This window comes from Vitis riparia, chromosome 4 (genome assembly GCF_004353265.1).
Source record: "Vitis riparia cultivar Riparia Gloire de Montpellier isolate 1030 chromosome 4, EGFV_Vit.rip_1.0, whole genome shotgun sequence".
Classification (NCBI taxonomy): domain Eukaryota; kingdom Viridiplantae; phylum Streptophyta; class Magnoliopsida; order Vitales; family Vitaceae; genus Vitis; species Vitis riparia.
The window spans coordinates 228,901-240,776 of NC_048434.1; the positions used below are offsets into that span (position 1 = coordinate 228,901).

General features: G+C 37.5%; 1 pseudogene; it reads left to right on the forward strand.

The window, feature by feature from the left end:
* The first annotated feature begins 1,683 nt into the window (after positions 1–1,683).
* Positions 1,684–11,456, forward strand: LOC117912153 (annotated as a pseudogene).
* Positions 11,457–11,876: the final 420 nt, after the last annotated feature.

Below are 11,876 nucleotides of genomic sequence, written 5' to 3' on the forward strand. Positions count from 1 at the left end.
TTTGTATATTTTTATTTGTTCAAATAAATTATTTTTCCTCAAGCCTTAGAAAACTAACTTGTTTAGAACTAAATTCAATTATACACTCTCCTAATTTTTCTTTTTATAAGATCAAATCCACGTTATCAGTTTTCCACTAGAATCCTCATGATTACTCGTAGAATTCTTGAGATGAAATGAAAGTGTGGTATGAGATGCATGCTTGTTTAAACTTCAGTTTCAATCTTGGTCAATGCTGTCCATTCCCTTAGATGTGCAGGATGTGGAACCACTGCTGGATCCTTTGTGAGACTTGACCATCAGTATCCTTCTCTCCATTTGTGGGGTACCTGCCCACGTTATATAGTTATTTTTAATATAACTATATAAGAATAAAAAGATATAAAATAAAAGCAAGGGAATATAAAATATTTCAAAATTATTAATTATTTTTTCATGAGTGGATATAAAAATAACTAGTGGAATCATATTAAAATCTCGGGAGTATGATTTTAATTTTACATTCTTATTTATTTTTCGAAGGTGAAAATATAAAATTACAAACATTCAAATAACATGTAGAGATTGTTTTGTTACCATTTTATAATAGGAATAACCATAAATGCATAAGAGCAATTGGATATAGTTTCTATATTCTTCATTAAAACACTGAAAATAATTTAAATTTATTCTAAAAAGGTAGTTCAATTTTGAAAAACAAGCCCTCAAAACCTTGTATTTTATTTAAAATGAATAATGAATAAAGTTTTACTTTTCTAAAATACAAACGAGTCAAGTTTTTATTACATATACATAGTACTCAATTTTAAATATAATATTTTAAAATGTTTTGATTCAATCATTTTTTAAAAGAGGATATTTATCTAATCCAAGTTTTTTATGAAGATTTAATTACATTATGATAATTTTGATAATCTTTATAAAACATAGATTGTGTGGAAAAAAGAAACATTATCTAAATTAGTTATAGATAATAATAATAATAATAATAATAATAATAATAATAATAATAATGAAATATGTATGCATATAATAAAAATATTAAGGTTATTTTTTGGCAAAAAAAAGTCTCAAAACACTTCTTTATTTTTCTTCACAACTCAAAGTAACTTTAATGCCTTGAGATGAAAAGATCACCAATCATATATAGTCTCATGTAAGGATGAAAATATCAATAATCACAAATATATCTATACTTCGATTTTACAAATATATAGACGGATATTTTGAAAAAAAAAAAATTAAAGTTTAAAATTTTTCAAAACTCGTGAAAAAATATATAAAAAAAATCTCATATAAATATAATTAAAAGTATAATAAACATTTTTTAAGTTATTTTATTGAATAAATTGATATATAAATGATATAATTTATCATATTTGATAATAATATTAAATGTATTCATAAAAAAATATAAATTCTATAAGTATGCATTCATTATTAAATTATATCAAATATATATCATAGTCCAATATATTTATAAATTGGCCGGCTTGCTTCAGTGGCGTGCAAGGTTTATTACAAATCCGTGTGAGTAGCACAAAACACTGAGTTCATTGGTCGTGGACTCGTGGCTCCTTCGTAATTAATTCCAACAAGCAGGTCAGTTTGTAAAATTCAGTACAATAAATTCTGTCAGCGCCCCAGATTTTGAAATTGAACCGTTGGTTTCCACCACATTCCCGGCATTCTTCCTCCCAACTCTTTCCCGGCCATCTTCCTACCTCCTCACAGAGATGCCGGTAACGAACTCAACGTCACAAAATGCCGAAACTACCCTTTTTATTTGCCACAGCTCCATCCCCACCCTGTTCTTCCTCCTCGTCCTCTCCATATTTCAGGTAATTTCCCAAAATTTGGACGATGAACGATCAATCCTACTAGACGTTAAACAACAACTGGGCAATCCACCGTCACTCCAATCGTGGAATTCCTCATCCTCGCCCTGTGATTGGCCGGAAATTACATGCACCGACAATACCGTCACTGCAATTTCACTCCACAATAAGACCATCAGAGAGAAAATTCCAGCCACAATTTGTGACCTCAAGAACCTCATCGTTCTTGACCTTTCCAACAATTACATTCCCGGCGAGTTCCCGGATATTCTCAATTGTTCCAAGCTTGAGTATCTGCTCTTGTTGCAAAACTCCTTCGTGGGTCCAATTCCAGCTGATATTGATCGACTTTCACGTCTCCGGTACCTAGACCTCACCGCAAACAACTTCTCTGGAGATATTCCCGCAGCAATTGGGAGGCTACGGGAGCTGTTCTACTTGTTTCTGGTTCAAAATGAGTTCAACGGCACCTGGCCAACGGAGATTGGTAATTTGGCGAATCTTGAACATTTGGCCATGGCCTATAATGACAAATTCCGGCCTTCAGCCCTTCCAAAAGAGTTTGGCGCATTGAAGAAGCTGAAATATCTGTGGATGAAGCAGGCGAATTTGATTGGCGAAATACCGGAGAGCTTCAACCATCTGTCGAGTCTGGAACACTTGGATCTCTTACTCAACAAATTGGAAGGTGCGATCCCGGGAGTCATGCTTACGTTGAAGAATTTGACCAATTTGTATTTATTCAATATTAGATTGTCCGGCCGCATTCCTTCATCCATAGAAGCTCTCAACTTGAAAGAAATTGATCTTTCCAAGAACCATTTGACGGGGCGATACCAGCGGGTTTCGGGAAGCTACAAAATTTGACCAGTCTGAATCTTTTCTGGAATCAGTTGTCAGGAGAGATACCAGTAAATATAAGCCTCATTCCTACACTGGAAACTTTCAAAGTTTTTAGCAATCAATTGAGTGGAGTTTTGCCTCCAGCATTTGGCCTTCATTCGGAGCTCAAACGCTTTGAGGTTTCCGAGAATAAACTAAGCGGGGAATTACCTCAACATTTATGCGCTAGAGGGGCTTTGCTTGGAGTGGTTGCTTCCAACAACAATCTCAGCGGGGAAGTGCCCAAGTCCCTCGGGAATTGCAGAAGTTTGCTCACCATTCAGCTTTCCAACAATCGCTTTTCAGGTGAGATTCCTTCCGGCATCTGGACATCCCCGGACATGATATGGGTGATGTTAGCTGGAAATTCATTCTCGGGGACACTTCCAAGTAAATTGGCAAGGAATTTGTCCAGAGTGGATATCAGTAACAAGAAGTTTTCTGGTCCAATTCCTGCTGAAATCTCTTCTTGGATGAACATAGCTGCGCTCAATGCCAGCAACAATATGTTGTCAAGAAAAATTCCAGTGGAATTGACCAGTCTTCAGAACATCTCTATTCTGTTGCTTGATGGGAATCAATTCTCGGGTGAGCTTCCATTCGAGATCATCTCATGGAAGTCGCTCAATAATTTGAATCTCTCAAGAAACAAACTTTCTGGCCCAATTCCCAAGGCATTAGGTTCTTTACCTAACCTTAATTACCTCGACCTGTCAGAAAACCAGTTCTCAGGTTGTAAACTGCAGAGAATATGTAAGCTGTCTTATTATTCATAACAGAAACATCTCTATTTATACATGCTATGCTAGTCTATCTAAGGTAAGTCTCCTATATTTACATCCTATAATCAAGCCTATAATCAATACATAAATAAGGTAGATTCTGATTTTGTAACACTCCCCCTCAAGCTGGAGCATAAATGTTAATCATGCCCAGCTTGTTACAAAAATATTCAACCCGAGTTCCATTTAACGCCTTTGTGAAAATATCTCCCAGTTGTTCTCCAATCTTCACATAACCTGTGGAAATCAGATTTTCTTGAATCTTCTCACGAATAAAGTGACAATCTACTTCAATATGTTTAGTTCTTTCATGATATACTGGATTTGAGGCGATATGAATAGCTGCTTGGTTGTCACACCCAAGTTTTGCTGGCATGGGAGTCTTTATTCCAATCTCAATTAGAAGATGATACAACCACATAATTTCACACGTGGCTTGCGCCATGGCTCTGTATTCTGATTCTGCACTAGACCGAGATACCACATTCTGCTTCTTGCTCTTCCAAGATACAAGATTCCCACCAACAAAGACACAAAATCCTGTTGTGGATCGTCTATCAGCTTTGGATCCAGCCCAGTCAGCATCTGTAAAACACTCAATTTGAGCATGTCCATGATTGCTGTACAATATGCCCAGACCAGGAGCTCTTTTCAAATAACACAAAATCTGCTCCAAGGCTGCCCAATGCTTCACTGTAGGTGCAGACATAAACTGACTGACAATACTAACTGCATAAGCAATGTCTGGGCGAGTCACTGTAAAGTAATTCAATTTTCCAACCAATCTTTTGTATCTTTCCGGATTATCAAATGGATCACCATCATCTTTCGTCAAATGTACATTAGGGATCATCGGTGTGCTACATGGCTTGGCTTCCATCTTTCTAGTTTCTGCAAGTAAGTCAAGAACATATTTCCTCTGTGACAAGAAGATTCCTCTTTTGCTTCTTGATACTTCTACTCCCAAGAAATATTTTAGCTCGCCCAAGTCCTTTGTGTGAAACTTGGAATGCATAAACAATTTGAGAGAAGAAATTCCTGCACAATCACTTCCTGTAATTACAATGTCATCAACATAAACAACGAGAAGAATAATACCATTTTCTGACTATTTATAGAAGACTGAATGATCAACTTTGCTTTTGTTCATCCCAAACTCTTGAATCACCTCACTAAACTTGCCAAACCAAGCTCGAGGACTCTGCTTCAATCCATAGAGAGATTTTCTGAGATGACACACTTTCCCATACTCCCCCTGAGCAACAAACCCAGGTGGTTGCTCCATATATACTTCTTCCTGGAGATCTCCGTGAAGGAATGCATTTTTTATATCCAGCTGGTGCAGGGGCCAATGCTGAGAAGCAGCAATTGATATAATCAGGCGGACTGAAGCAAGTCTGGCTACTGGAGAGAAAGTATCAGAACAGTCCACCCCATAAGTTTGAGCGCCTTTAGCTACAAGTCTGGCTTTCAGTCGTGCCACTGAGCCATCAGGATTAACTTTTATTGCAAAGACCCACTTACATCCCACAACGTTCTTTCCTATTGGTAAATCAACTAGATTCCATGTGTGATTGACTTCTAGAGCTTGTATTTCCTCAAGCATTGCATTATACCATCCAGGGTGATTCAAGGCTTCCTTGACAGTTTTGGGAGTAGAGACAGAATCTAAAGAGGCAACAAAAGCGCTCGAGGAAGGAGACAAGTGATCATAAGAAACGAAATTAGCAATGGAATAAATTGATTTGCATTGACGTTTACCTTTACGAAGACCAATGGGGACGTCAAGATCGCTAGGAGGATCAGATAACGAAGAAGTTGGTGCAGGACATGTATCTTTTGTCTCCTGATGCATGGAGTATTTGATCGCTAGGATTTTGTCGTTTATTGGATCAAAACAAAATTTATAACCTAATTCACTCTTCTATAGCAATTTGTACCCGATCAAAAAGTGGTTTTAGTACAAACTACTGTAGTATAGTGGTTTTTAGGTATCGTCCACAAGGATGGATTATTCTTGGTAATTAAGGCTTGAACGAGATGATAAGAAATGATGGTGATCAAGTGAAATTTACTTGAAATTGCATGATAAAATCTCAAGATAGCAATGTATTCAAATTGAAATCAAAATGAAGTGTAAAAGAGAAGACAATTAATAAGATGTGAGATTCTCGGAGTTAGGATTTTCTAGAAAGCAATTTCCATGGTGAATAGATGTTGAGATCTAATTTTCATCAAGTTAGATTGAAAACCTAAATTTTCATCTAAACCGATTTTTGATTTAGCTTTAGGTCTAGATCTAATTTCTCTTCAAATTAGATAATCTAATCCAAGAGATCAATTCAAACCATATATTCAATTCATCTTAAATTATCTTCCAATGATTCACACAATGCAACTATTCAATCTCATCAAATCTAGCATTAAGAATTTGATGAATCTACCTAGCTTGCATTGTAGTAATCATCCAAGACAATTTGAAGAGAAAAATCCCCAAATTTCAATTAATCAATCAATTGGATCAAATTACCTTTGCAATTCAAACTCAATTCTCTAATTCACCATAGATCTTGCCTTTAGATCCTCCCTCCTCCGAGAAAAACGAGATTTAGCCACTCATGCTTGGAGATTTGATCTCACAAGACATGTTTGGCTACTGAGAAAATAAGAGAAACTGAAGGAAAATGGAGAATTATATAGAGAGAAGAAGAATGAAAAGTTCTACAATTAGAAATTATAGCAAAAAGTTAGAATTCTTAAATGAGTCCATCTCGTTTCTATTTATAGGCCAAGGTAAAAAGGACACTTGGCAACATTTTAGAGGTCTTCTAGATGCTTCTTCATCAAGGAATCTGGAGAGAATGCATTTTCGCACGAGCCCTAGCAATCTCGCATGATGGTGCGAAGTGGAGAATCCAAAAGCTTTAATTTCGTTCTTCTGGAGCGTTTCACATGACTGTGCGAAAATTTCGCATGGTCATGCGAAATCACTTCCTCAAAATTTCCCTTTATGCTGCAGCCACCTCCTTTCTGTCTCATTTCGCATGACTGTGCGAAAATTTCGCATGGTCATGCGAAACCAACTATTATGCTATTCCGGCTCCTCTTTACAACTTTTCTCATTTCTTCATGTTTAATCCATCTCCATCACCTTCAATTAAGCTCCAAAGCTTGGTCCAAGTGCATTTCATTGCTTCTTTCATTATGCATTTGGATCATCATCAACTTTATTTGTTTTCTTCAATTTGATTCATTTCTTTTGTCACAAATTTATCAAAAACATACCTTGAAATGACTCCAAAACTTCATAAAACTTGTTAGTAACTCTTGCAAGGGCAACAACATGTTAATTGAGTGTTTTAGGTATAATTAGTACTCAAAAGACGTGAAACTCATGAGAATTATTATCTAAAATATGCTCTTTTTGAGTAGTAATCAGTATTCCTGAACAATTGGTGGCTTAGCTGGAGCAGGCAGTAAGTCAACAATAATGTGTGGTTGCTCAGAAGAATCAGTGGGAGTACTTGGGATGGTTTCTTGATATATGAGCCAATTCTCACCCTCCCCCTCACTTTCTGAATTTGGGGGTGAAGAATAAAAAGGTGTATCTTCTGAAAATACCATATCAGTCGATACCACATACTTGTTGAGATCAGGAGAAAAGCATCGATAACCTTTCTGAAGACGAGAATACCCTAAGAACACACACTTCAGGGCTTTGGGATCTAGTTTTGTCACAGATGGCCTTACATCTCGAACATAGCAAGTGCTTCCAAAAATTCGTGGTTCAACTGGAAATAGAGACTTCTTTGGAAACAATATACTGTATGGGATTTGATCATTGAGTACTGTAGATGGCATGCGATTAATCAAAAAGCAAGCAATGGAAATCGCATCAGCCCAAAACTGTTTAGGAACCTTCATCTAGAACAAGAGTGCCCGGGCTGTTTCTAGTAAATGTCTATTCTTTCTCTCAGCAACTCCATTTTGAGAAGGAGTATCCACACAAGAGGACTGATGAAGTATCCCGTGTTGAGTCATGTAACTCTGAAATGAGTTAGACATATATTCTTTACCATTATCACTTCTCAATGTTTGTACAGAGATATTAAACTGTGTTTTAATCTCAGCACAAAATGCGCAAAAATGAGAGAAAACTTCAGACCGATTCTTCATAAAATAAATCTAAGTCGTTCGAGAAAAATCATCCACAAATGTAATAAAATATCGAAATCCAGTTTTAGAAGTAATAGGACAAGGTCCCCAAACATCAGAGTGTACTAACTCAAAAATAGATTCAGCCCTCTTATTAACTCTTGGGCTTAACGAACTACGGTGATGCTTTGCAAAATGACATGATTCACAATTAAACGAAGGTAAACTATGAAACTGAGGACATAACTTCTTTAACACTGGTAAAGAGGGATGTCCCAAACGACAATGAGCTTTAACTGAAGAAGCGATGCTAGAACAAGCAACCGACCGAGGTACCCACGCATCAAGAATGTAAAGACCATCAGATACATGTCATTTACCAATAATCTGCTTCATCATAAGATCCTGAAAAAGGCAATAGTCAGGAAAGAATGAGATACAACAGTTCAGATCTTTGGTAAGTTTACTGACAGATATCAAGTTAAAGACAAGCTTAGGTAAACTTAGAACAGATGACAAAGTGATAGAGGATGTTGGTTTGACAGTCCCAGAACCCACAACATTAGAGGTTGACCCATCAACAATGGTAACAGGAGAAGGGACTAAATGTGATCGAAAACTAGAGAATGTCTTAGGATTACCTGTCATGTGATTAGTGGCACCTGAATCAATTACCCATTTGTTTGAGGATGAGATAAGACATGTTTTACCTGTCTCAGCAAAAGCAGTAACCGGAGTAGAAATCTTCAATGATTCTTGATACTGAGAGAATTTTGCAAACTCATCGGTTGAGACCATGACCGTCTTATCAGCAAAACTTGAAGAAGTACTAGAGGCAGTGGCAACATTAGCAATTTGATTTCTTTGATTACGGTTTTGTAATTTCTTGCAGTATTTCTTGGTATGGCCCGACTCATGACAGTAGTAGCAAACAATGTTGCTTGAATCATTGTTATAGCTATCAGAAGTCTTGCTTCCTCCTCTGTTGTTTGATTTTCTCCCAGTATCATTGTTTCCTCCTTTGGCAACAAGAACATTATTAGTCTACTGGATAGATGAGGTACATTCAGTACGCAAAATTCTACTGAACACTTCTTGAAGTGAACCAATCTCAGAACTGGAAAGAATTTGAGATTTAGCAGTTTCAAATTCAGATGGAAGACCAGCTAAAAAACTCATTACTGCCATTTTTTCTCTCTGAGTTTGCTGCACCTTAATATCAGTACTGAAAGGTAAAAGTACATTCAACTCCTCATAAGTCTTCTTAAAATCCATAAAATAAGTTGTGAGAGATTTGGCCTCCTTTTCAGCACGATAGAAGGCTTTGCACACATCATACATTCGGGACAGATTCCTTTTGCCAGAATATAAGAACTCCAGATAATCCATTAATTCTTTAACAAACTCACAATGATTAAGTAGTCCAACAATTTCACTATCAATAGAATTCCTTATTTGTAGGAATAAACGTGCATCATCCCTTATCCAAGTCTTTCTAGTTTCATTATTAGGGGTTTCCATGGTCAGGTGGTCATCTTTTTCAACACTACGCAAATAAACTCTAATCGTCTTGCTCCATTCCAGATAATTAGTGCCATTTAATTTATGATCAATTATTTTGGACAGTGCTGGAACTATTTCGGTTATAGAAGCTTTGTTGTTAGTCATTTTAACTGATATTCAATCGCCACAATAAATATAATTCTAGCAGCAAACCAAAAACAACTGATACCCAAAATGAATTTCCACAAGGAATCAGAGAACAAATCAAAGGGGATAGAACCTGCCAAGGAGATGTTCCTCTCAACAGTTGATCGAACACCGGAGTGCCACCTGAGAATGGTCGGAAAGAGATGAGAAACGTCGGAAAGTCAGATTGAGAGATGGGAAACGTCGGAAAGTCAGTGAAGAAACGGCAGCCTTATGCGCTCCCACGCTTCGGAAACAAGAATGCGCTCCTCCCTGGGTCGGCGATGACGCAATCCAGACTAAAAAAAACATAACAGGTTACTGTTCCAGATTGTTAGGAACAAAACCCAAAACCCAGAAAATTCCCTTGAGCCAATCGTGGCTCTGATACCATGTAAACTGCAGAGAATATGTAAGCTGTCTTATTATTCATAACAGAAACATCTCTATTTATACATGCTATGCTAGTCTATCTAAGGTAAGTCTCCTATATTTACATCCTATAATCAAGCCTATAATCAATACATAAATAAGGTAAGTCAACTACATAAATAAGGCAGATTCTGATTCTGTAACACAGGTCAAATTCCTCCTGAACTTGGTCATTTGACGCTTAATATCCTCGATCTATCGTTCAACCAACTCTCTGGGATGGTCCCCATTGAGTTTCAATATGGAGGATATGAACACAGTCTCTTGAACGATCCCAAGCTGTGTATCAAGGTTGGCACTCTGAAACTCCCTAGATGTGATGCCAAAACCGTTGACTCCGACAAATTGTCAATCAAATATCTCGTTATGATCCTAATTTTCGTTGTATCTGGTTTCCTAGCTGTTGTTTTGTTCACCCTGCTCATGGTTTGAGATGATAATAGGAAGAATCACAGTCGAGACCATACACCTTGGAAGGTTACTCAATTCCAAACACTAGATTTCAATGAACAGTACATATTGACCAGTTCGACAGAAAATAATTTGATCGGACGCGGTGGGTCAGGGGAAGTATACCGAATTGCTAATAACCGTTCTGGTGAACTCCTAGCGGTTGAAAAGATTTGTAACAACAGGAGATTGGATCACAAGCTTCAGAAACAATTCATAGCAGAAGTCGAGATATTGGGCACCATACGCCATTCCAATATAGTGAAGTTGTTGTGCTACATATCGAATGAAAGCTCAAGCCTTCTTGTTTATGAGTACATGGAGAAGCAGAGTTTGGATAGATGGCTTCATGGGAAAAAGCTGAGAACAACGTCCATGATAAGTTCAGTCCATGGGAAGAAGCCAACAAGGTTGCAGATTGCTATCGGAGCTGCAAAAGGCCTATGCCACATGCATGAAAACTGCTCTGCCCCGATCATACATCAAGATGTGAAGTTCAGCAACATCTTGCTAGATGCCGAGTTCAACGCAAAAATTGCGGATTTTGGATTGGCCAAGATGTTGGTCAAGCAAGGAGAGCCCGACACCATGTCAGGAGTTGTAGGCTCTTACGGATATATTGCCCCTGGTAAGACCATCAAGGCTCTCATTTCCACATGTTTTCATTTCCATAATTTGTCGATAATTTTGATCATACAATTCTTGTATACTTGGATGATAGAGTATGCTTATACAACAAAGGTGAACGAGAAGATCGATGTATATAGCTTTGGAGTAGTCCTACTTGAGCTAGTGACTGGGAGAGAACCCAACAGCAGAGACGAGCACATGTGCCTTGTAGAATGGGCATGGGATCAGTTCAGAGAAGGGAAAACCATTGAGGAAGTGATGGATGAGGAGATCAAGGAACAATGTGAAAGAGCACAAGTGACCACTCTCTTCAGTCTAGGCCTCATGTGCACTACTAGATCACTATCCACTAGGCCCACAATGAAGGAGGTTTTGGAAATTCTTCGATAGTGCAGTCCTCAGGAGGGCCATGGAAGAAAGAAAAAGGACCATGAAGCTGCACCCCTGCTTCAAAATGGCACTTACCCCGCTACTTACAAGCATAGCGAGAAGGGATCAGACAATGAGGAGGACGATAACTTAGTTTGAAATTTACAGCTTGTAAATAAGTGTAAGAAAGCTTGTAAATTAAAGGTGGTAGTGATCCTAGGAAGTGTGTTTAGCCTTTTTAAAATACTTGAAAAATAAAAATTTGCAAGTGTTAAAAAGGTTAAAAACATTGTTGGAGGTACCAAACATTTGCATATCTTTAATACACTACCTACCAAATGAGGTAATTGGAAAAGCACAAAATCACCTCATCCCAAAACTAGGACTATAAAAGAAGACGACCTCTCGGACCTACGGGATGACCTGACTGATTGACCTATGCTTGGAAAAACGAATCCAACTACCCGTCTCCTCATATGCCCAAAAGTCAACCAGGCCTCCTAATATGCTGCAAAAGGAAAAGTGGCTATAAAAGGGGAGCCTCTTCCTCCTCAAATGACTCTCTCTCTCTCGGCCTCTAAAAGAAAGCTGTAGAAAATGTAGAAAATGCATTTCTATACCTAGAAAATAGTGGAATGAAATCTCCAAT